Source organism: Globicephala melas, chromosome 8, assembly GCF_963455315.2.
Source record: "Globicephala melas chromosome 8, mGloMel1.2, whole genome shotgun sequence".
Lineage (NCBI taxonomy): Eukaryota > Metazoa > Chordata > Mammalia > Artiodactyla > Delphinidae > Globicephala > Globicephala melas.
Genome location: NC_083321.1, coordinates 47,955,959 through 47,983,333, shown reverse-complemented (window position 1 = coordinate 47,983,333; position 27,375 = coordinate 47,955,959). Strand labels below are relative to the sequence as shown.

Here is a 27,375-nt window from a genome sequence, read left to right as displayed (position 1 = left end):
AAGACAAGATATATATATATATTTTATGATTAAGGTTTACTTTATTTTTATTTTTTTTACATCTTTATTGGAGTATAATTGCTTTACAATGGTGTGTTAGTTTCTGCTTTATAATAAAGTGAATCAGTTATACATATACATATGTTCCCATATCTCTTCCCTCTTGCATCTCCCTCCGTCCCACCCTCCCTATCCCACCCCTCCAGGCAGTCACAAAGCACTGAGCTGATCTCCCTGTGCTATGCGGCTGCTTCCCGCTAGCTATCTACCTTACGTTTGGTAGTGTATATATGTCCATGCCTCTCTCTTGCTTTGTCACAGCTTACCCTTCCCCCTCCCCATATCCTCAAGTCCATTCTCTAGTAGGTCTGTGTCTTTATTCCTTTCTTACCCCTAGGTTCTTCATGACATTTTTTTTCTTAAATTCCATATATATGTGTTAGCATATGGTATTTGTCTTTCTCTTTCTGACTTACTTCACTCTGTATGACAGACTCTAGGTCTATTCACCTGATTACTAATAGCTCAATTTCGTTTCTTTTTATGGCTGAATAATATTCCATTGTGTATATGTGCCACATCTTCTTTATCCATTCATCCGATGATGGACACTTAGGTTGTTTCCATCTCCCGGCTATTGTAAATAAAGCTGCAATGAACATTTTGGTACATGACTCTTTTTGAATTACGGTTTTCTCAGGGTATATGCCCAGTAGTGGGATTGCTGGATCATATGGTAGTTCTATTTGTAGTTTTTTAAGGAACCTCCAGAGATAACACGTGTTTGTGAGGATGTGGAGAAAAGGGAATCCCAGTGTTGATAGGAATGTAAATTGGTTCAGCCACTATGGGAAAGAGTATGGAGGTTCCTCAAAAATGGATAAAAGAACTACCATATTATCTAGTAACTCCACTTCTGGGTATATATCTAACAAGTGAAAGCAAGATCTTGAAGTGATATATGCACTTCCATGTTTATGACAGCATTATTCATAGTAGCCAAGATGTTGAAATAGCCTAAGTGTCAGTCAACTGCTGAATGGATAATAAAGGTATCTATCTATCTATCCCTATCCATCTATCTATCTATTTCCATGAGAAAGAATGAAATCTTTCCATTTGTGACAACATGGATGGACCTTGAGGGCATTATCCTAAGTGAGATAAATCAGACAGAGAAAGACAACTATTGTAGGATATCATTTGTAGGTAGATTCTAAGAAAGCCAAACATATAAAAATTTAGAGTAGAATGGTGGTTACCAGGGGCTGGTGAGTGTGGCAATTGCGGAGACGTTGTTTAAGGGTTCAAACCTGCAATCATTAGATAAATAAACCCTGAATATCTAATGCTTAGCATATTGTAAACAGCAATACTGTATTATAAACTTCAGAGTTGCTCAGATTCTAGATCAAAATTGTTTTGACCGCAATAATGAAATGGTGATGATGTGACATGACAGATGCTTTAGTTAACTCTTCAGTGGTAATCATGTTATGGTATGTAAATGTATCAAATCAACACATGTTTATACCTTATATTTACAAAAAAAGACCCTGAATAGCTAAAACAGTCTTGGGCAAAAAGAAGAGAGCTGGAGGTATCAGAGTCCCTGACTTCAGACTATACTACAAAGCTACAGTAATCAAAACAGTATAATACGGGCGCTAAAGCACACACATAGATTGGTGGAATAGAATAGAGAGCTCAGAAATAAACCCACACACTTTTGGTCAAGTAATCTATGACAAAGGAGGCAAGAATATACAATGCAGAAAAGACAGTCTCTTCAGTAAGTGGTTCTGGGAAAACTGGAGAGCTACTTGTAAAAGAATGAAATTAGAGATTTTTCTCACACCATATATATAATAAGCTCAAAAGGATTAAAGACCTAAATGCAAGACCGGAAACCATAAAATTCCTAGAGGAAAACATAGGAGGAACAGTCTTTGACATAAATTGTAGCAATATTTCCTAAGGCTAAGGAAACCAAAGCAAAAATAAACCAATGGAACCTAATTAAACTCAAAAACTTTTGCACAGCAAAGAAAGTCATCAACAAAATGAAAGACAACCTACTGAATGAGAGAAAATATTTGCAAATGATATGACCAATAAGGGGTTCATATTCAAAATATGTAAGCAATTCATATAAACTCAACATCAGAAAAACCAGAAGAACGGATGAAAAAATAGGCAGAAGACCTAAATAGACATTTTTTCATAGAAGGCATAAAGATGGCCAACCAGCACATGAAAAGATGCTCAACATTGTTAATCATCAGGGAAATGCAAATCAAAACTTCACACCTGTCAGATTGGCTGTCATTGAAAGGAACACAAATAACAAATGTTCGCAAGGATGTGGAGAAAAGGGATCCCGTGTACACGGTTGGTGGGGATGTAACTTGGTGAAGCCACTGTGGAAAACAGTATGGAGATTTCTCAAAATACTAAAAACAGAATTACCATTATTTAGCAATTCCACTCAGTATATAGCTGAAGACAATGAAAACACTTTTTAAAAAATACATGCACCCTGGTGTTCGTAGTAGCATTATTTACAGTTGCCAAGATATTGAAGCAACCTAAGTGTCCATCAACAGATGAATGGAAAAGATGTTTCACGTATACACACACACACACACACACACACTCACACACACGATGGAATACTACTCAGCCGTAAAAAATAATCAGATTTGCTATTTGCAACAACATAGATGGACCTGGAGGGTAACGTGTTTAGTGAAATAAGTCAGACAGAGAAAATCAAATGCTGTATGTTATCACTTACACCTGAAATCCAAAAAATAAAACAAACTAATGTATATAAGAAAAAGAAACATACTCATAGATGTAGAGAATAAACTAGTGGTTACCAATAGGTGGAGGGGCAAGATAGGGGTAAGGAATTAAGAGGTACAAATTACTATGTATAAAATAAATAAACCAAGTATATGACATTGTGCAAGCCAAAGTTATGGAGACTGTAAAAAGATCAGTGGCTGTCAAGGGTTGGAGAGAGGCAGGGGAGAATAGATGGAGACAGCATTTTCAGGGTTAGCGAAACTTTTTTTAATAATGTGTAATGTTTTATCATATCGTTATACATTTGTCAAAACCCATAGACTGTACAAAACAAGAGTGAGCCTTTAGTTAATGATGGAGTATCAGTATTATTTCATCATTTGTAACAAATGTACAACACTAAAGAAAGATGTTAATAAAATGTATGGGGTGGGAATATATGCAACTCTGTACTTTCCATTAAATTTTTTGTAAATATAAACAGGTCTAAGAAGATAATCTACTAATTATTTATTAAATACTTTATTAATATGAAAGTTGGCAAGCCAGGAAAAAAGAACACAAACCTTGTGGTTCAAGTAGAAATCACATAGTAAGATTGCAAACACAAATATATCACTAATCATATTAAGTATAAGTGCACTGCATGTTTCAGTAAAAGACAAAGATTATTGGAATGAATTAATAAAGCAAATCCAACTTTTGTTGCTATTGACAAAACTAACATATCTAAAACATAAGGATAGAGAATGTGTGAAAGTAAAGGATGGGAAAATTCAGACACCAAAAGAAAGCTAGAGAAGCTAGTTATATTAATATCAGAGAAGTAGAAATTAACTTGAAAAGCTTCCTGTAACACAAGTTCTTAAGTTGTAATGATAAAGGTTTTTCACAAAGAAGATGTAACAGTTTACATAAATATCATCTAGTAACATGGCCGCAAAGTAAAAAGCAAGTCATCCAGTTTCCAGTCTGGCATGTAAGAAGCTTGGAAGTCAACACTCCATCCTAACAACAACTAAAATGCTGTACAAACTGAAAAACCAACAACTCTTCTTAGATATGACAGATAAATGAAGTCACAAGGCAAACTGCTGCCCCCCAAATTGTAGAGACAGATAGGCAAATGTAGAGAATCATGACTTACTGGAGGTGAAACTTATGAGGAGAAACCTCCATGAGGTAGGAAAACCTAAACTGTAATTGAGAAATTGCTGGGGGCTCTGTGGACAAGTCTGAGTGTCAGAAACTCCAAGAGGACCCTGTAATAGAGGCTCTCCATACCTTTATTTTATCTCCAGGAGGTTGACCAGGTTCTCACAGTGAATACGGGAAAAAAATCCACTTGTGCAGAGGGAGGGGGAAAGTAACCATTTTGAAATATTTCAGAGCATTTTGTTTTTCTTAATAAGGCCTGTGCTGAGGGAAACTATATTTTCAGACTGTAAACTATTAGAATTTTTTTCAGTGTTGAACCGACCTGGGGAAAGTGAAATACCCAACTCCTGTTTACTCTAGCATTCCACATGGGGAAAACAAAATACCCAAGTACAGCCTACTGTAGCCTTCCATGAGGGAGAAGGGAAATATCCAACTCCAGATCACTCTAGCCATTATCTCCCACCCACAGGGATAATAAAGCTAGGGGAAGCATTTCTGAAGTTCACAGTACAGAGACACAGGCTCACTAAAAGACTGAGACCCAATCACCAGATTATAGCACATTTCCCCTCCCCTGTACCTCATCACCACATTATTAATGACCTATTTACAGCAGTTTCCTTTACCCAGTACATTATGTCTGTCAAGAAAAATTATAAGGCATACAGAAAGACAAAACAAAACAGAAAAAAACAGTTTGAGGAGATAGAGCAAGCATCAGACCAAGACTCAGACATGGCAGGAATGTTAGAATTATCAGATTGGGAACTTAAAACAACTATGATTACTATCCTAAGGCCTCTAATGGATGTAGTTGAATTCATGCAAGAAAAGATGGACATTGTGAGCAGAGAGTTGGAAATTCTAAGAAAGAATAAAGTAGACATGCCAGAGTTAGAAACGCAGCAAGAGAAATGAAGATTGCTCTTGCTAGGTTCATTAGTAGACTGGCAACAGCCAAGGAAAGATTCTCTGGGCTTGGGAGTACTTCAGTAGAAACTTCCAAAACTTGAAAGCAAAGAGAAAAGAAGATTAAACAAACAAACAAACAAACAAAAAAAACCCCACCAGAATATCCAAGAACTGTGAGATCACTATGGAAGGTGTAATATATGCATAATGAGAATACATAAAGGTGAAAAAAGAAAGAACAGAAGAAATATTTGAAGCAATAATGACTAAGAAGTTTGCCAAATTTGTCAAACACTGAACCATAGATCCAGGAACCAGAACACCAAGAAGGATAAATGCCCCACCCCCAGACCTCACCAAAGCTTATCATATTCATACTGCTGAAAATTGAAGACAGAAAAGTTAAAAATTTGCCAGAAAAATGAAAACCTCACCTATAGAGGAGCAAAGATAAAAAAATGCATCTGAGTTCTCCTTAGAAACCATGCAAGCAAGAAGAGACTGGAGTGAAATATTTCAAGTTTTGAGAGAAAAAATCCACTGACTTAGAATTGTGTACCCTGAAAAATGATTCTTCAAAAGTGAAGTAGAAATACTTTCACAGACATCAGAAACTTAGATCTGTATAAAGAAAGGAAGAGCTTTGGAGAAGAAACAAATAAAGGTTAAAAAAAACAAAACAAAACACAACTTATTTTTATTTAGTCTTAACTGACCTAATAGATAAATTTGTTCAAAATAAAGAAGGAAGGGGGCTTCCCTGGTGGCGCAGTGCTTGAGAGTCCTCCTGCCGATGCAGGGGACGTGGTTCATGCCCCGGTCCGGGAGGGTCCCGCTTGCCGCGGAGCGGCTGGGCCCATGGGCCGTGGCCGCTGGGACTGCGCGTCCAGAGCCTGTGCTCTGCAGCGGGAGGGGCCACAACAGTGAGAGGCCCGGGTACAGCAAAAAAAAAAAAAGCAGACATAGAGAATGGACTTGAGTACATGGGGAGGGGGAAGGGTAAGATGGGACGATGTGAGAGAGTGGCATTGACATATATACACTACCAAATGTAAAATAGATAGCTATCTGCATCGCATGGGGAGATCAGCTCGGTGCTTTGTGACCACCTAGAGGGGTGGGATAGGGAGGGTGGGAGGCAGTCGCAGAAGGGAGGGGATAGGGGGATATATGTGTACGTATAGCTGATTCACTTTTTTATACAGCAGAAACTAACACAACATTGTAAAGCAATTATACTCCAATAAACATGTTAAAAGAAATAGCAAGAATATATTTAATTATGTATGCTTATGTATACATCTTTTGTAAGTATAGGTTATGAATGCTTATTGAAAGTGAAATGAATTGGTAGCAGTGATATAAGGGACAGAAGGTCAGAATTCATATTGTCTCATTACAAGGTACTTGCACTACCCATGAAGCACTATAATGCTCTTTAAAAGTGGGTTTGTGGGGCTTCTCTGGTGGCGCAGTGGTTGAGAATCTGCCTGCCGGTGCAGGGGACACAGGTTTGAGCCCTGGTCTGGGAAGATCCCACATGCCACGGAGCAGCTGGGCCTATGAGCCATAACTACTGAGCCTGCATGTCTGGAGCCTGTGCTCTGCAACAGGAGAGGCCACGACAGTGAGAGGCCCGCGCACTGCAATGAAGAGTGGCCCCCACTCGCTGCAACTAGAGAAAGCCCTCGCACAGAAATGAAGACCCGACACAGCCAAAAAAAAAATATAAATAAATAAATAAATAAATAAGTGGGTTTGTGTTGCCTTGGAAAACATGACTAAAGCGTAACTGAGGATTGTGTTTCTCTGGCCTGGCTTCTCACTTGTATCATAAAGGTGATGGCCCAGACGTTAACCGCTCTGAGTAGCATGATCTGTTTTTGTTCATCTGCTTTCTGGGATGGGTATACAACCTATATACTCATTACGTTTTTCCCACTATCCCAACTAATAGTGTCATGCTCCCTCTTCCTCTACCAGTATGTAGCCTAAATCCAAAAGGAGAAAACTGGATCACCTATTTTTCCCCAGTCTTACACATTTTGTTAAGCCATTTCAGAAACCATAAGAGATGACCTGCTTTCTCTAGTATACTCATCAATTCTGACACATGGAATAGCAAATAAAACTGATTTATATGATGCCAATGTCTTTGTACTTCCGCACTTTGGAACAAGCACATTTCCAAATAGTCAGCTCCAGGAATGTTAAAAGGTCCTCAAAATATTAGGAATAATATCATCTCTGGTAGTCATTTTTCCTAAGGCAACAGTAAATAAAAATTTAACCATTCTTGTATATAAGCGTATTATTCTTTTCCTGAATAACATGCAGATGAGTAGCATATTAATGGCTGACTTTAAATTAATCTTGATTTCTCTATCATGTAGGCCTAAAACTCACTGTAAGGGATTTCAGTCTTTTTCTTCAAGTGACAATTTCAAGCTTCCTAAATACTCACACAAGTCTTTTTTCTTAGGAAAGAAAATAAGGCTAACCTTGGCCACTGTAGGCAGCTGATAGTTTTCATATATTCCCTGAAATATTTCATACTTAAAAATGAAATTCTTCCTTAAAATATCACTGTAATATACTGCATCAGCATTTTTCACTCATTTTTCAATTTTGTAAACACCTTTTATGAGAATATTTCCCAAAATTTAAAAAATCATTTCTTTGTGTCATATAACAAAGTAATTTTATGTTAAATCCATGTATTAAGGGGTTTAGTCTTAAGTATATTTACTAATCAAAACTTTTAAACAAATTTGTACATTAATAGTATTCTAATTTTTAAAAATTGTACCAAAGGCTATTTAATGAAAAGTGAGTTTCCTTACCATCCCTTATCCAGTCCCTTAGGCAGCCATTGATAGCAGTTTAAGCATTCTTCCAGAGGTATTCTATGCATATCTAAGGGCATCTGTCTATATCTCTTATTTTAAAAACAAATGATGGCATATAATATTTGCTGGTTTGCATCATGTTTTTTTGTTTTGCTTAACATATCTAGTTTATAATAACTTACAGTGTAAAAAAATATACAAAATCTTTAATGACCTAATGTGAAAACTTTGCATTTGTCTTTAAATATGTAATGGTTTATTTTTATAATTTTTGTGTCTATACGGTTCGCAAGCCATATGTAAATAGACTTTACTATTAATAGCATAACCAATTTGGATAGAAAAAAAATGAATTTGGATTAGTTGTATCTTTCAGAGAATAGAAGCAGAGGGAGTACTTCTTGACTCATTTGATGTGGTTAGTGTTACCCAACTACCAAAACCGGACAAGTCAGATCAAAAACTGATAGCTAATATTTCTCATGCACATATGAAAAAAATCCAACAGTGTATAAAAGGAATTATACACCACAGCCAGTTGGGATTTATCTCAGGTATGCAAGGCTGGTTCAGAATTTGAACATCAATTAATGTAATACATCACATCAACAAGCTAAAGAAGAGAAATAGCATGGTCCAATAAATAGGTGGAGAAAAAGTGTTTGATGAAATCTAACATTCATTCATTATCAAAACTCCTGGCAAACTAGAAATAGAGGGGAACTTCCTCAAATTGATAAAACATACCTACCAAAATCTTAATGGTGAGACACTAGGAGCTTTCCCCCTAAATTCCGGAAGAGTCAAGGATGTCCCCTATCACCACTCCTGTTAAGCATCTTCTAGCTAATGAATTAAGATAAGAAAATGAAATTAAACATATATAGATTGGGAAGGAAGAAATAAAACTATTTGCAGGGGACATTATTGTCTGTAGAAAATCCAGAAAAATCAACAGCAACAAAATCGCTGGAACATAGAGAACCAGGGAAGTCCCTGTTGGAAGACTTTTAATCACAGTTTCAATTTCATTACTTATGATTGGTCTGTTCATATTTTCTGTTTGTTCCTGGTTCAGTCTTGGAAGGCTGTATTTTTCTAAGAATTTGTCCATTTCTTCCACATTGTTCATTCTTTGGTATATAGTTGCTTGTAGTAGTCTCTTACGAGCCTATGTATTTCTGTGGTGTCAGTTTTAACTTGTCCTTTTTCGTTTCTAAGCTTATTGTTTTGAGTCTTCGCCCTTTTTTTCTTGATGAGTCTGGCTAAATGTTTATCAGTTTTGTTTATCTTCTAAAAGAACCAGCTTTTAGTTTCATTGATCTTTGCTATTGTTTTCTTCATTTCTTTCTTTTAAAAATTCATTCATTCATTATTTATTTTTGGCTGCACTGGGTCTTTGTTGCTGTGCACGGGCTTTCTCTAGTTGCGGCGAGCGGGGGCTACTCTTCATTGCGGTACGCGGGCTTCTCATTGTGGTGGCTTCTCTTGTTGCAGAGCATGGGCTCTAGGCACACGGGCTCAGTAGTTGCGGCTTGCAAGCTCTAGAGTGCAGGCTCAGTAGCTGTGGTGCATGGGCTTAGTTGCTCCATGGCATGTGGGATCTTCCTGGACTGGGGATCGAACCCATGTCCACTGCATTGGCAGGCGGATTCTTAACCACTGTGCCACCAGAGAAGTCCCTATTTTCTTCATTGCTATTTCATTTATTTTTGCTCTGATCTTTATGATTTGTTTTCTTCTATTTACTTTGAGTTTTGTTTGTTCTCTTTCTCTTACTACTTTAGGTGTAAGTTTAGGTTGTTTATTTGAGATTTTTCTTGTCTCTTGAGGTGGGATTGTATTGCTATAAAATTCCTTCTTAAAACTGCTTTTGCTGCATCCCATAGGTTTTGTATCATTGTGTTTCTTTGTCATTTGTTTCTAGGTAGTTTTTATTTCCTCACTGATTTCTCCAGTGATCCATTGATTATTTAGTAGCATATTGTTTAGCCTCCATGTGTTTGTGTTATTTACAGTTTTTTTTCCCTGTAATTGATTTCTACTCTCATAGCGTTGTGGTCAGAGAAGATGCTTGATACGATTTCAATTTTCTTAAATTTACTGAGGCTTGATTTATGACCCACGATGTGATGTATCCTGGAGAATGTTCCGTGTACACCTGAGAAGAAAGTGTATTCTGCTGCTTTCAGATGGAATGTCATATAAATATCAATTAAGTCTATCTGGTCTAATGTGTCATTTAAGGCTTGTGTTTCCTTATTAATTTTCTGTTGGATGATCTTTCCATTGGTGTAAATGAGGTGTTAAATTCCCCCACTATTATTGAGTTACTGTCGATTTCCCCTTTTATGGCGGTTAGAATTTGCCTTATGTATTGAGGTGCTATGTTGGGTGTGTAAATATTTACAATTGTTATATCTTCTTCTTGGATTGTTCCCCTGATTATTATGTAGTGTACCTCCTTATTTCTTGTAATAATCTATATTTTTTAAAGTCTATTTTGTCTGATATGAGTATTGCTACTCCAGCTTTCTTTTGATTTCCATTTGCATGGAATATCTTTTTCCATCCCCTCACTTTCAGTCTGTATGTGTCCCTAGGTCTGAAGTTGGTCTTTTGTAGACAGTATATATATGGGTCTTATTGTATCCATTCAGCCAGTCTGTGTCTTTTGTTTGGAGCATTTCATCCATTTACATTTAAGGTAATTATCGATATGTATGTTTCTATTACCATTTTCTTAATTGTTTTGGGTTTGTTTTTGTAGGTCTTTTTCTTGTCTTGTATTTCTTGCCTAGAGAAGTTCCTTTAGCATTTATTGCAAAACTGGTTTGGTGGTGTTGAATTCTGTTAGCTTTTGCCGGTCTGTAACGCTTTTAATTTCTCCATTGGATCTGAGTGAGTTCCTTGCTGGGTAGAGTAATCTTGGTTGTAGGTTTTTCCCTTTCATCACTTTAAATAGGTCTTGCCACTCCCTTCTGGCCTGCAGAGTTTCTGCTGAAAAGTCAGCTGATAACCTTACAGGGATTCCCTTTTATGTTATTTGTTGCTTTTCCCTTGCTGCTTTTAAGATTTTTTCTTTGTATTTAATTTTTTTAATATGCGGGCCTCTCACGGTTGTGGCCTCTCCCATTGCGGAGCACAGGCTTTGGATGCACAGGCTCAGTGGCCATGGCTCACGGGCCTAGCCACTCCGCGGCATGTGGTATCTTCCCGGACCGGGGCACGAACCCGTGTCCCCTGCATCGGCAGGTGGACTCTCAACCACTGCGCCACCAGGGAAGCCCTATATTTAATTTTTGTTAGTTTGATTAATATGTGTCTTGGTGTGTTTCTCCTTGTATTTAACCTGTATGGGACTCTCTGTGCTTCCTGTACTTGGTGACTATTTCCTTTCCTATGTTAGGGAAGTTTTCAACTATAATCTCTTCAAATATTTTCTCAGAGCCTTTCTCTTTCTCTTCTTCTCCTGCGACCCCTGTAGTACAAATGTTGGTGCATTTAATGTTGTCCCAGATGTCTGTGAGAATTTCCTCATTTCTTTTCAATCTTTTTTCTTTATTCTGCTCTGCAACAGTTATTTTCACCATTCTATCTTCCAGCTCACTTATCCATTCTTCTGCCTCAGTTATTCTGCTATTGATTCCTTCTAGTGTATTTCTAATTTCAGTTATTGTGTTTTTCATCACTCTTTTTTCTTTAGTTCTTATAGGTCCTTGTTAAACATTTCTTGTATCTTTTTCATCTGTTCCTCTGTTGTATTTCTGAGATCTTGGATCATCTTAACTATCATTACTCTGAATTCTTTTTCAGGTAAATTACCTATTTCCTCTTCATTTTTTTGGTCTTGTGGATTTTTACCTTGCTCCTTCATCGGTGCATATTTCTCTATCTTCCTATTTTGTGTAGCTTACTGTGTCTGTGATCTCCTTTTCACAGGCTGCAGGATGGTAGTTCCCGTTGCTTCTGGTGTCTGCCCCCTAGTGAGTGAGGTTGGTCCAGGGGCTTGTGTAAGCTTCCTGGTGGGAGGGACTGGTGCCTGCACTGTGGTGGGTAGATCTGAATCTTGTCCCTCTGATCGCCAGGGCTGTTTCAGGTGATGTGTTTTGGGGTGTCTGTGAGCTTAGTATGACTTTAGGCAGCCTGTCTGTTGATGGGTTGTGTGTTCCTGTCTTGCTGGTTGTTTGTCATGGGGTATCCAGCCCTGGAGCCTGCAAGCAGTTTAGTGGAGCCAGGTCTTGATGTCGAGATGGAGACCTCAGGGAGAGCTCCTGTTGATTAATATTCCCTGGGGCTGGAAATTCTCTGGTATTGCAGTGTCTTGGTCTCAGTGCCCTTACCTCAGAGTCTCAGGCCCAACCCCTGGCCTGGGAACCAAGACCCTGCAAGTTGCATGGTTTGGCAAAAAAAGAAAAAAGAAGAAAAGTAAAGAAAACAGACAAAGAAAACCAAAATCAAATGATAAAAACAAAACCAATCAAAGAAAAGAAAAAAAGAAAATGAAAATCAAGAGAACAATATAACAAAGAAAACAACCCCAAAACAAAAACAAACAATAAAAACAAAACTAACAAAAATGAAAAACAAAAAGCAGAACAAAAACAGAAAGCAAATTAAAAAATAAAATGAAAAACAAACACACAAAATCCATCCAAAATAAAACCCCCAAGAACAAAACCAAAAACAAGAAAAAAAACAGAAAACAGCAGAAAAGTCAAGTCATAATAGAAAAATAAAAAATATATAATATATATATATTAAAAAATTGAAAAAAGAAAAAAATAACTAAGAAATAAAACAGCAGACAAGAGAACAAAATGAAACAAAAAGAGAAAACAAAACAAAAAAATAAGAATTATTATATTTTCCTGAGGCATCCACTGTCAGTGTCCTTGCCCCCCCACCCCAGTCAGCCACATCCAAACCCCACCTCCCCAGAAGGCCTTCCGATACCTCTAGGTAGGTCTCTGGATCCACTGTGATCACTGTGGGAGCAGCTCAGACTCTGACCTGGCCCAACTCTCATGTGCACTTTCTCCAAAGTCCACAGCTTCCAAAGTTAAACCAGTCTCAGTTGTGGGAGTTCTCATCCATTCAGATATTCTGCAGATGCAGGGTTTACCAAGAGCATCATGAGGATTTATTTTGCAGCTTGTGCAGCTTCACAGAGAGATTTGCATACCTCTGCCTTAGTCACATAGCCCCTGGGGCTCAGCTTTGGCTTTGGCCCCAGTTCTGCATGCAGGCTCCCCTCAGTAGTCTGTTCCCCACCAAGGTGAGAGGGGGCAAAAGCAGCTGCTGATTGGGGCACTTAATCATTCAGGCCTGGGAGGGATAAGATGGACACAGCTGGGGCATGCGTGAAGTTCCTGTGATGGCAGATACCGGCAGGAAGATGCAACAGACTGGGACATGCTCGCTCTGGTGGGAGTTCCAGTGCCTGGGGAGGCAGGGGTCATCGGGCGGGGAGGGGGTTTGCAATGGCAGCCCCGCCCCTTGGGCGCCACTCAACAGTCATGCCTCATTTCCAAGGCAGACTACACTTCCTCTTGGAGCATTCCCAGCCATGGAGCCCCTCACTCCTGTCCCCTTAGGTTGTCTCTGCATAGCCAACGGCGGTCCTCTCCCTGGGTCCACTATCCTAACCCCACCTTTTAGAACTCAGCCCCCACCAGCATTGGCATCTTGCTGTCTCAGGTTGGAGCACCCAGGGCTGATTCTGGAGGAGGCTTTGTTGTGGGCAGTGCATGCAGGCCCTGTGTGTGGTCAAAGGAGGCTTTGGTGGTGGCAGCGCTCAGGACCCTGGAGTCTGCGCCAGCGGAGGAGACCTTGGCTTGAGGGGCGGGCCATTTGCTTGGAGTATCTTCCTCCAGCCCTTTATTTTGAACCTATGTTTATTTTTAGAGCTGAAATCAGTCTTTTGGAGGCAACATATAGCTGGGTCTTGGATTTTAATTCATCCAGCTACTCTGTGTCTTTTGATCGGTGATTTAACCCATTTATATTTAGGGTGATTATTGATGAATGAGGACTTAGTACTACCATTTTATCTTTTGTTTTCTGGTTGTTCTATATATGTTCTTTATTCCCAAGCTACCTTAAAAATTGTTTCTTTGTTATTGACTTTTGACAGTTTTACTCTAATACGTTTTTGAGAAGGTCTTTTTGCATTGCAGTAATTAGGTGTTCTCTTAGCTTCATGGATTCGTACATCCAGTTCCTTCCCCATATTTGACAACTTCTCAGTTATTATTTCTTTAAATGCACTCGTTTCCCTCTCTTTTCCTAGGGGATACCATTATACTTATGTTGCCTTTCCTAATAGAGTTGGATAGTTCATGTAGAATTTCTTCATTTTGAAAAATTTAGTTCTCTTTCCTCTTCTACCTGTATCATTTCTAGATTTCTGTCTTTGAGCTTGCTAATTCTCTCTTCAGTACAGTCTGTTCTAATGCTTTGTAGTGTGTTGTCTCATTTCTTGAGTCCTTCAGTTCCAGGATTTCTGTTTGGTTGTTTTGTAGATTTTTAGTCTCTTTGGTAAATTATTCCTCTGTTCATTAATTTTATTCCTGAGTTCATTGAACTGCCTTTCTGAGTTTTCTTGTAGCTCATTGAGTTTCTTTATGACAGCTGTTTTGAGTTCTGTCAGTTAGAACACATTATTTTGTGTCTTTAAGTTTGGTTTCTGAAGAATTGTCATGTTCTTTTTGTTATACTATGTTACCATGGTTTTTCATGGTGTTTGATGAGCTGTTTATCTGCTGGTGCATTTGAAGTAGTGAATACCTTTCTTTAGGCAGAGCTTTTTTCACTTGATTCTATTTACTCAACAGATGAATAATTAGAGCACTTCCTTTTGTTTTTCAGTAGGTGGCACTATAGCAGAGGTTTCTGGTTTCTTTTACCTGAATTACCCCTGGTTAAATATGAGTGTCTACACTTTCCACCCTCTATCTCTGTCAGAGATTTTGTCCTGTGCCGTTGTTGTTGTTGTTTGTGCCTCCAGGGTTGCCAGTGACTTGCTGCTGCCAGTGCTGCTGTTATCAATGGTGTTGCCACATGGGACACTCAGATGGCAGTTACCTCTGTTTTACCTGGAGTCATCTGGTTCATAGGCTCTGTTATAATAAGGAAAGGTGGGGAGAAGCTGGGGTTGTGGGTGCCTCTGCCATGTCCACGGGTGTCAGGTTTGTGGGTACCACTATTGCAGGTGGGGGAGTGGTGCAGAGTCATGGATACTTCCACTGCTGGAGAGACAGGGTGTCAGGCTCTACTGTTGCTGCTGCCCCGTTCCCTGTGGCTGTAGGCGTTGTGCCTGAGAAGCTGGAGTCATGTGCACTACTCCCCTCTTGCTACTGGGTTCTCTGGGGCTGTGGGCTCAATTGTTGTATCTGGGGGTCCAGGATTATAGGCACTACCTCCACTGTTAACCTGGTCTGCCTCCTCTATGTTTTCTAGTTCACCCACATTTAGATGTACAGATGTGTGGAACTCTGGCATCCTAGTGTGTTAAGCAGAGGAAACTTTGTTGAGTTAATGAATATTTTACTGGTTGTAGATTGAAGGGAAGAGACAGAGGGAGTGTCTCATGCTACCATGATGCTGACATTACCTTCTTCTTCAGCTGTTTTAGTGGTTTTCAGTTGGATTGGCCTGTACCAGTAGATGGCATGAATTTCCCCAGTGAATGTGAAAATTATGATTCTCCTAATAGTAGTTGCAGAGGCTAATTATGAGAAGGCAAGTATACTCATCAGATGGGCTGCTCTACTGGTTACCCAGGTACTTAGATTCTCTGTGTGAGGAATCCATGGCCGTTGCAAAGGCTGGAGGTTATTTGAGAGCATCAGTCTGTTTCTGTGTCAGTCCCTGATGCTGCCTTTGGAATTTTTCATATGACTCTCTTATTCTCTTTAGTGAGAGAATTTTTCTTGTGGCTTTATCCTAGACTGGAAGGCCACAGCTCTGATTCCTGGGACTGGTTCAGCTTTTCTGTAGCTCTTTAACTTTCACCCTGAGCATAGCATGAGCACTACAGTTCCCTGATCCAGCTGTCTGTGGTCTTAGGGATTTTTCAGGTATTGTTGGAAAAATTTACTTAAAAACAAACTTCCTTTTTCACATATGCTAAGTTTCACATGTCTATATCTATCTGTATAATTTACCTATATCTCTACATATATGTGTATCAGGTTTCATATATATATATATATATATATATAGCTGTCAGTTAGAGGCCACGTACTTTACATTGCCTAGAAGTTTCTCAGCCTTTTTAGTCCACTGGAAATTTTGTTTGAAATGCACAATTTGTTTGAGCCATCTACATTAAAGGAATAGAAAACCTAAGTAAAATAATTGTCATGAAAATAATTGAGAAAGGTGTCAAAACATTGTCTGTGTTGTTCTCTCTTTCCTTACAGAGTGGAATGAGATAAATGAATTAGGCCCAGATAGTTAAAAAGGGAATTCTATTAGACTTCAAAGAAAAGTAATGCCAATGACATAAGAACAATTCCCAGACTTAAAGAGAGAAGGAAATCCTCTAAATTATTTTACAGATTCTGTTGTGATTAAAAGTGACAGCTATGGAATCAGGCCACCCGTATTCAAATTCTGGCATCATCATTTACTAGCAGTATGATGTTAGTCAAGTTATTTAACCTCCTTTGCATCAGTTTCTTTCTATTAAAAAGGGGATAAAAACAGTGCTTACATGTTGTTGTTGTAAGGTATAAGTGAGTTAATACACCTAAAACTCTTTGAATGTTTGGTATAGAGTAAGTGTGTAAGAGATATGTGCTACTGTTATTGTTGTTGCTATTATTATTATTACTATTACTACTACAGACTGACAAAAATATTCAAAATAAATGTACATATTAATCTCACTTATAAATAATTGGGTCAACATTCTAATTCCAGTTAGCAAATAGAATACACAAACATTACAAAATAAAATACACAAGTGCGAAGCATGGCTTGTTCACTATTAGGAAATATTATCTTTTCTGTGGATACAGAAAATGCATATAATAAAAATACATATCCATTTATGAGTAAAATTCTTAATAATGTAGGCATAGGTAGATACTTCTATAGAATGGTAAAAATACATATCTCAAATAAGAAACCCATGTCATCTTTAATGGTGAAAAGCCAAAAGTATTTTCACTAAGGCTAAGAAAACAAAGATACCACTTTACTATGATACTACATCCACTTTACTTAACATTGTTATATGTAAGCAAATTAATGAGACATGATAAGAACAAAAAGACTTAATACAAATTGAGAAAGTGGGTGCCTGCTTGTTTGCAAATGATAAAATAACAAACCTGGAGAAACAATGTAATCAATTGAGAACCAGAGAATAAGTATAATAAAATTATTCCATTATTTGGTATAAGATTAATATTTAAAAATCAATGTTTTAGAGCTTTTATCAATATCAATTATAAATGATTTTTTATATGTAAAAAATATGTGGTCAGTAAATATAATAGAAAAGTTGATTTCGTATGCAATGGTAACTGAAAAGAGATAACAAATTGGACTAAATATAATGAGAAATGTACATACTACTGTTCTGGAGAAATATCTAAAGCCTTTGGCTGGTACATAAAATACTGAATAAATGAGATACATTTTTCTGAGGAAGCTTTTTTGCTGCAGAGGAATATATTGTTCTTTAAGTATACATTTAAGTCAATCTCAATAAATATGTAACATTTATGTTTGGAATTAGTCAAGTTGATATATTCAGAGAAATATATGAATGAGCAGTCAAGGAAATTAAAAGATAGAAGATATAAGCTTGTACTATTCTTGCAAGATATTCACAAATAAAGGAAACTTCATATTTAAAAAGGGTTTGGTACTAATACTCAAAAGTCCATAAAAGGAGTCATATTGACTCTGTTTATGATTAAAATTTTATTTAAAACGAGTGACAAAAATTGGATTATTCAAAAACTACATGGCCATAAGAAAATAATATTGACCCTCTACCTTATTTATTTTACCAAAATAACTTACAGTAAAGTACAATTTCAGGACTTCTCTGGTGGCGCAGTGGACACGGGTCCTCCTGTCAGTGCAGGGGACACGGGTTCAAGCCGTGGTCTGGGAAGATCCCACATGCCGTGGAGCAACTAAGCCTGTGTGCCACAACTACTGAGCCTGTGCTCTAGAGCCCGTGAGCTACAACTACTGAAGCCTGCGTGCCTAGAGCCAGTGCTCTGCAACAAGAGAAGCCACTGCAAGGAGAAGCCAGTGCACCACAACAAAGAGTAGACCCCGCTCACTGCAACTAGAGAAAGCCCATGTGCAGCAATGAAGACCCAATGCAGCTAAAAAATAAAAAAAAAATTTTAAAGTACAATTTCAAAAAAGTCCAAAAATTGATAAATATACTAGAAGAAAATGAAATGTTTTATTATTATTCTTGTTGTTGTTGTTATTATTTTTGATATGGAGAATGCCATTCCAAGCAAGAAATAACCATATACCAGAAAGGAAAAGATATGTACCTGTGACTACATAAAACTCATTTCTGTAAGTTAAGAAATGCATTATACAAAGTCAAAAGAAAGGTGTCAACTGTAAAATATTTGCAACCCCTATGTGAGAAAGAGTACGAATTTACTTAACATATGAAAGGTCTTACAAATAAATAATCAAAAAAATGAACAACTCGAGCTTCCCTGGTGGCGCAGTGGTTGAGAATCCACCTGCCGATGTAGGGGGCATGGGTTCGTGTCCTGGTCCGGGAAGATCCCACGTGCCGTGGAGCGGCTGGGCCCATGAGCCATGGCCTCTGAGCCTGGGCGTCCGGAGCCTGTGCTCCGCAATGGGAGAGGCCACAACAGTGAGAGGCCCACGTACCGCAAAAAAAAAAAAAAAAAAAAAAAAAGAATGACTCGAGAGAAAGAAGCAAATGACAACAACAGTAAGCAGAAAGAATAACAAAGTATCAATAGCTTGTAAATAAGTGAAAGGATCCTAAAGTTACTAACAATGAAATAACAGGAAATTTAAAAATGTGAGATACTATTCTTAAAAAACTTGATGATTCAAAGGGGTTGGTGAGCATGTGAAAACAAAGACAAAGGATGTGTTAGATACTGCAGTATCTATGAAAATTAAAAATTACTTTTTTGTTTAATTTATTTATTTTTGGCGCTTTGGGTCTTTGTTGCTGTGCACGGGCTTTCTCTAGTTGTGGCAAGCGGGGTCTACTCTTCGTTGTGGTGCGCGGGTCTATCTTTGCGGTGGCTTCTCCTGTTGCGGAGCACGGGCTCTAGGTGCTGAGCAAGCTTCAGTAGTTGTGGCACGCGGGCTCAGTAGTTGTGGCACATGGGCTTAGTTGGTCCGCGGCATGTGAGGTCTTCTCTGACCAGGGCTCGAACCCATGTCCCCTGCATTGGAAGGTGGATTCTTAACCACTGCGCCACCAGGGAAATCCCAAAAATTACTTATTATATGATTCAACAATTTCTACAACTTAAGTGAAAACTATTCTTCAGATGTATTCATCATTGCAGCATTTTTATTTTTGTAATAGTCAAATTAGGAGATAAGCCTAAATGACCATCAGCATCTGGTTAAATAAAATATTGTGCATCAATGAAATCAGTGAACAGAATGAAGCAGCTCATATGTGTTGGTAATGAAAGATTTCCAAAATAATTTAAGTAAATAAAAGTGTGAGGGGGTTTTAACGTCAGTTTGGTCCTTCAAGAAGCAGACGCCAAGATGGGATTAGACATGTAAGAGATTTATTGGATGAAATGCCTGTGAAAGGTATAAGAGGAGAAAGCAATGAAAGCAAGGGAATCCTTCAGACCACAATGCTGGTCTGACACCTGAGAAAGGAGAGAGGGAAAGAAGGGTTTGGTAAAAGGAGTCTCAGACCACAGTGAGTTTAGAACAAATCCTGGCCAGGCCTATAGGGAATCCTGAGCAATGATTGCTAGTTAAAGGAACTCCATGATGAGCAAGATTGGGCTTTTCCATGCTGAGTCATTGAGGGCAGCCTGGGGGAGGTGTGGCCTCGGTGTGAATGCCCTGATAGATCCAAACAGGTGGGCAGTGGAGGCTCTCATTTACCTCTACTCACAGAAGTTTTTATTGAATGAGATCTAAGTGGTGCATCTTCATGACCAGCAGAATCTAGTTCTTATGCCATATAGATTTACCTTCCAAACATGTTTGGAGGGCAATTCCTCCTTGTTGTCCATGGGCCTCTCTTCCTGAGGAGAAACTTAGAAGAGGAAGGTTAGAAGTGAACTATAGCCTATATTGCTTCCTTTGGTCTTGGGGGTGTAACCATGAATTCTAGCTTTCCCTTATCCTCAACTGTCTGGGTACCATACCTGTGGATCAGCCATTTTGTACATCTCCAGATAGTGGTGCTAATCAAGGCTCTGCATACAGGAAAGGCAAACGCACACCCAGAATAGGTATCAATCCCCATGTTGACGAAGTGTTGGACCTTGCAGGATGGAAGGAGTAAAATGAAATTGACTTGCAAACAAGCGTGTATTTGGACTTTTTGAGAATAATGACATATTGGTGGTTCAGCATAGGTCTCTGTTGTTGGAAGTTGGACATTGAGAGGCAGCGTTAGCTAGATTAGCCTTGGTTCCTGTTATTGCATCCATGCATAGCCTATGTATCTACTGTCCTTACCATTTCATTTATGTGCCTATCATGCCAGTTCTTGGAGGGTTGATGAGGAAGAACAGATAATATGAACTGGTTAAGTCATTTTTCCAACCTGGTTGTTCAGTGTCCCTTCAGTGGTGGGTGTTTTCTGGTGGGCATGTGTGATATAAAGTTCTTCACACTTGGTGCCCACTGCTGTATGTCCATGCACATGCTCTACCCAAAAGCTTCTAATTTCTTATTGGCAACTTCCTAGGAATTTGTACATATTCTCACCTTATGCTACTTCTCTTATCATACAAAGCCAATGACTAGGAGCAACATTTGCAGTTTTTCCATTTGGGAAGATATTTTTTTCCTCTCTACTGCTTTTCAAGGCTGTTTACAAATGTGGCTTTAATGCAGCTACCATCCATTTTTAGGTTGTACACAATGTGAGGCCAACTTGTCCATAAATCGAGCTTGAGCTTTTTCTTATTCCTTTAGATGTTTGGATGTGACCCCCATAAAGCTATAGATGTGAGCTGGGGGAGGGTTCCGGGTGCAACAATGGTAGGTGACATGGGGGTTGGGGCTACCTGTTCATGATTAATAATGCCCTCTGTTCCTGAACAAACTTGATCTAGGATATACCATTTGCATCTTACCATGGATTGCTGCGGGGCCTTTCTGACAGTAAGCCTTGGTGGGTCCAACATAACCCAGCTCAAAATGGGGATTTTTAGTCACATGATCAGTTTGTGCCTCATGGTCAAGCATTCCATAACTACCAGGGATCAGTGACAGACCAGGAGCTGTTTCTCAAAAGGCATATAATTCTCTGGTGCAGATGACATGGCCTTACTCCAGAACCCCTGCATCATGATTCTCTTGCTGGGGCCTACCATAAACAAAGCATAAACAAACTTTTTCTATAATGAGCCATAGAAAATATCTGAGACTTTGTCAACCATATGTTCTTTGTTTCAACTACTCAACTCTGCTTTTGTAGTGTGAAAGCATCTATAGACAATATTCAAATGAATGGATATGGCTGCATTTTTATAAAATATGTTTTCCAAAAATGGTGGCATACTAGTTCAACCCATGAGCCGTGGTTTGCTGATCCCTGGCATGAACTCCACAGCGAATCTTTTATCATAATTGACACCTCCAACCCCATAGGGTCTGCTGGATCATATGGCTCAGCCTTTGGGCAACTTGCACCACAGCCTGAAACTACTGGAGAATTCTTTCCTCCTCTAGACCCCATTCAAAGATGGTGGGCTTCATTGTCACCTGATATGGACCAGAGAAGTATTCCTAGGTGTGGAATGTGTTGCTTCCCCAAATCAAAGAGGCCTACCAGGTGCTGTGCTTTATTTTTTATTGTAGGAAATACAAGATGCAGTTATTTGTCTTTTAATTTGGAGGGGATATCGTGACCATTGGACCCTTAAAAACTTTTGTTATGGCAGGTCCCTGAACCTCTGTAGGGTTTGTTTCCCATCCTCTGGAGCACCTGTCTTAACAAGGCTACCAACTTACTAGCCACCTCTTACTTTCCCGGTCAATTGGCGTGATGTCATCATATAACTGATCAGTGCGATGTTCTCTGGGATGGTCCCCTTTCTTTAGGATTGTCGTATGACAGAAAGCAGGAGAGTTAGCAGAGCCATGGGACAAAACTCTAAGTAAATATATTTGTCCGTTTCATGAATGTGAAGTGTTTCTAGTAGTCTCTTACCACTGAAATAGAAAAGAATGCATTTGCCGTATCAGTGGCAAATACTATCTTAGCTCTAGCAATATTACCTTGGCCGGTACAGAACCTGCAGTAGGGGCTACCATTGGATAAGCTAGCAGCAATTTACAAGAAATTTTTAGGATCCATCTGTTATTGCAAGAGACACACTGGCTAATTAAATGGAGACATGGTAGGGATAACCACCGCTTTAGGTTTGTTTTTTTTTTTTTTTTTGCAGTACACGGGCCTCTCACTGTTGTGGCCTCTCCCGTTGTGGAGCACAGGCTCCGGACGCGCAGGCTCAGTGGCCATGGCTCACGGGCCCAGACACTCCGCGGCATGTGCGATCTTCCCGGACCGGGGCACGAACCCATGTCCCATGCATCGGCAGGCGGACTCTCAACCACTGCACCACCAGGGAAGCCCCCGCTTTAGGTTTTTAATGGTGGCACTAATCTTTGCCATCCCCTGTGTTGTGATTTTTTAAAGATTTATTAACTTAACCAGAGTGGAGGGCAATTTTGAAGACTTCTGCTTAGGCTTTCTCATTATTAAAGCACTTACCTCATAGGACAAGAACCCAATTTTGGGGTTAGTCCAACTGCCAAGTTTGTCATTCCTCGATTATACATTTGGGGACTGGGGACAGACCACTCTGTGGGTCTGTCGACCCAGTGGACTGAATGTGAGCTTGACTTTAGCCTAGGAAAGACCCCATTTATTACCTAGCCTCCAGTTATGAATAATCATACTTCGTTTCTCTAGATGTCAGTGTCAACTCAGACCTTGTGTCTAATAATTCTCAAAATGTCTGGGTACTCCCCTTTCCCCAGTGCATATTTATCTGAATAAATATCTGTAGGTCTCTTTAGGGATGATTATAATATATATTTGCCACAGTGCTACAGGGTCTTTAATCCTGGGGACTCAGTCATCTTTTTAGTCGGTGTTTTGTTTTTGTTTTTGTTTTTGTTTTTTTTTAGTCAGTGGTTTTGAGAATGGCTGTAGTGAGTGACTAAGGGGGATAGAAGTAGATCAGAATGGTAATAGGAGCTGCATCACATCACATCACATCATATCACATCACATCACATGGGGCCTTGATGAATCTTGTGATGACTGACTTTCACACTGAATGAAAACTGGAGATTTCAGGGTTTTGAACAAAGGATTAAAATGATCTAGCTTACATTAAAAAAAGCTTTCTGACTGCTATGTTGGATGTTGTTATGGTAATCTGTTAGGAGGCTATTGAGCCTCAGTACCTGCAGTGGAGTGGTGGTAAATGGCTAGATTTTAGATATATTTTGACAGTAGGTTTAACAGGATTTATCAATGAATGATTGGGTGAGAAGAATTATGGATGATTTAGAGTATTTTTTGGCCCAGGGGATTGAAACAATGGATTGACCTTTAACTAAGAAGAGGAAGCCTATAGATTAGAGCAGGGTTTGAGTGAGGGGATATTTAGAATCCAGTTTTGGGCATGTTAAGCTTGAGATGTCTTTGAGACATCCAAGTGGAGATGGTGAGTCGGCATGTATTCGACATTTAGTGAGAGGTGTGGTGAGACAAATGTATTAGGAGTCATCAGTGTGTAGGTGGTATTTAATGCAGTGAGGACTGGTGACCCCTTAAGAGAGAGAGAGAGCCTAGATATGGAAGGAAGACCCAAGATTGAGCCCTTGGGGTATATTAGCATTGAGAGATTGATAGAAGTGGAAGAAGCAGTAAAGAAGAGTGACATAGGAGGAGAGAAGCAAGAGTGCAGTATTCTCAAATACAAGTAAAAGAAGTGTTTCAGGGAGATGAGAGGGACAAAATGATGCTGGTAGGTCATGTATATGACTGTGAATAAAAAATTGGATTTAGCAAAGTGGAGGCCATTGGTGACCTTTACTTAGTTGATGTCAGCTGCATTTTCCCTGTTTGAAATACCAGCATCATCTTTGATTTCTCTCTTTTCCTTCGAACTGTCTCCACTTCCAACTCCAGTATTTACTAAGCTTGTCCTCAATTGTACTTAAGAGCCATGATTCATCACCTACATTGGGGTAAATACCATTCTACATGCTGAGCATATGGAGATGAACAAGACGTGAACTCTTTTTCAGGAATTTACAGCTGAGAATGTGGTACAGGCATAAACACATTTCATTGTAATGGAAATGATAATAATTTTAATAACTATAGTAATTTCTTCTTTTGACATGACTTTTGTTGCTTTGCTGCTGCTGCTACTAGTACTACTACTACTACTACCGCCACCTACTATTATTGGAACTATATATGCTGTGCCAAGGATATCTCAAGAAATCCTTAACACTTCTATGAGGTGGCACCATTTTATGGATGAAAATGAAGCAGAGACAGGTTGAGAAAGTCATTCAAGGTCACACAGCTACTAAATGGTGGAAGTCCTATTCAAAACCAAACAGTCTAATTTTCGAGTTTGTGGTTGTTAACTAGAATTGAAAGACATTTTCTACCTCTCAGAATTTGCATACTTACTAATTTATTCCCTCACCTTAAGTTACATTCCCCCTCTTGCTTACCCTTATTCTTTTTTTACTGGGATAGCTTTTCTAATAAATCAATTGTGTGTGAATCCAGGTCTTGGACCTTTTGAATAACCTAAGACATATTATCTTCTATGCTGTTAAAGAATTGTGACAATGACTTGTCTACGTCTTTGACTGATGGATTAGTTTTTGAAAGAGGTATGACTACAGATAAAGTACTGTGGGACATCAATATATCGAGATTCATTTTGAGCCATAAGTTATAACCACATTTATTGAGAACTTACTGTATTCTCAATTGTGATTTCCCAAGGGGTCCTGGTTGAATATTCCTGCCGATGAACCTCAGATGAGACTATCTTAACCCATCAGTGTGTTCCTAATAAAATGCTACTCAAATGCAAAGGAATAAGGAACTTAGGAGTGGTAGTATAACATAATAATAACTTACACTTATAAAGTACTCTGTGTTTGCTTCTGTCTTAAATGTTTTTTAAATAGGAATTCATTTATACTTCCCAGTAGCAGAATGAGAAATGCACTCTTACAGACAGGGCACTTGAACAAAGAGAGGTTAAACTACCTGCCCAAGATATCACAGTTACTACTATTGCAAAGATATCAGTACAGTCATTATCATGATACTATTATTGGTAGTGCTCACATTTTCCTTCTCTGTTTTGTCTATTTATGTGTCACAGCACTACTAGAAAGGGCTAAATGGCTTTTTTAGACCTTACTGAAGGGTTAGACTGATTAAAGAGAATGATTAAAGATAATTACAAATTTGAAGGAAGGGGAAAAATTAAAAGTTTTATGTTTCATATGTCTTTTTCCATAGTCTAAGGGAAAAGCATCCCAAACCTTAAGGGGGCCAATTTTTAGGCACACCTCATTTTAGTCAGCTTGGGCTGCCGTAACAAAACACTACAGACCAGGTGTCTTAGACAATGGAAATTTATTTCTTCCAGTTCTAGAGCATCTAAGATCAAGATGCTGGCTGATTTGGTTCCTGATGAGAGCTCTCTTCCTGGCTTGCTTTATTACACATATTGCAGTGTGCTCATATGATCTTTCCTTGATTCATGCTCCTGGGGAGGGAGAGAGATATCTCTGATGTCTCTTCTTATAAGGACATTAATCTCATCATGAGGACCCTTCCCTCATGAACTCATCTCACCCTAATTATCTCCCAAGGCCCCCTCTAAAATCACGCTGGGGATTAGGGCTTCAACATATGAATTTATGGATGACAGAAATATTTTGTCCATAACACACCTTATTCAATTGACCTTCCCGTATTTATATCCTCTCTCAGAGAGAGAGAGAGAGAGAGAGAGAGAGAGAGGGAGAGAGACCTAAGTGAAAATCTTTTTAGTGCAAATTTCCAGCTTCATTTAAGCAACTCACCTCTTATTCATGTTATTTGAACTTGTCTTAGAATCCAACACCCTCCTAGCCCCATCCCTGCAGGCCTTGTCCTCTCTTGCTTAACTTACTCTGGAAATCCCTGAAGTCTATTGATGTGGTGACCCCCAATTCCTATGTTTCCATGATCCCCACTTTCAGTGACTCTGAGAGACCTGTTCCACTGACCATGTGAACTATACCTCTATTGACCTTACAACTCTGGCCATCTCTAATCTGTGACCTACACTGGGCCCGTCATCTCCCATTTTTGATGACCATATGATTCTCATCCCTACTGACTCCATTCACCCTACTCCACTGTTCCTAAGATCTCCCTCAGTGACCTCAACCCACTGACCCTTTAATCCTTACCCTACGTTGATGGCACTTTACCATCCACTACTATCATAGAAAACCACATTTACACATAGCCATCTTCTCTCATTCCCAACTTATGTCTAGCCATTTTGGGTTCTTGACACAGCCTCTGAATTTCATTTAATAATCACTCTACTTAAATGCCTGAGGAATTTATCAAAAAATTAATTTTTTTATGCACAACAATTTGGCATGAAAAATCAAAGTTAATATATGATATATAATACTTTTTAGTTAAAAGTTTTAATTAAACAAATATGAAAGGCATTCAGCGAATGTTAACATTGCACAGTTATCAAGGATGCAGCTATGTCAGAAACAGGTATGCATATATTAATGCATGGGTTCTGTTTTTATCACTATTTCAACTTTATCCTACTAGTTCCAACTCTCAGTGAGGCTATTTTTTTAGAGAACAAAAGGGAAACCCTACTGTCCAAGAACATCTGTTTTCCATATAATTTTTCTGTTCCAGGATTTCTTCTGGAAACATGGTCATTTGACCTGAAACTGAGAGTATGCTTGAAGCCTTGGGGCACAAAGATAGCAGAGTGAACGCTCCTGTCTCCCAGCTCTGAAGATCCAAGTCCTTTGATTGCTCTTTGTACCGTCTGTTTTCACTGGCTATGGACGGGTAGACAGTGTACCCTGAAATGGAAGCCAATGGATGCCCTCATGTCAGGCATGAATAATCTTTTTTCTTTGCATCAGGATTCCTTCAGATCATCAGCTTTGAGAACCTAGCAAAAGTCATTGCTTTAGAAGGTAAAAGTTTGCAGAAGGGAGATTTCCTTCCCCTCTCAGATCCTTGGTTGGCTTCAGCATGTTCTTCATTTTTATTTCTGATCATGACCCTATGGCTCAAATACTGTGAAAAGTCACAAGGGTGCCTGATTTGGAGATAAGCATTTTCTTACCTTTTAACACGTAAAAA

The 27,375-nt window shown here is 38.9% G+C and overlaps 1 protein-coding gene across 4 annotated transcripts in view; it reads left to right on the top strand.

Annotated features, from left to right (window-relative positions):
- The window catches only part of ZNF215 (zinc finger protein 215), a 149,249-nt gene that overhangs the window by 9,533 nt on the left and 112,341 nt on the right, over nt 1-27,375 (top strand). The window contains exon 1 of one of the 4 annotated variants that reach the window (XM_060303570.1): nt 26,932-27,206. The exons of the other annotated variants lie outside the window; for them this stretch is intronic. The gene's annotated coding sequence lies outside the window, so the exon portion shown is untranslated. Of the gene's footprint in view, nt 1-26,931; nt 27,207-27,375 lie in introns of those variants that run through there. 4 annotated transcript variants of the gene reach the window in all.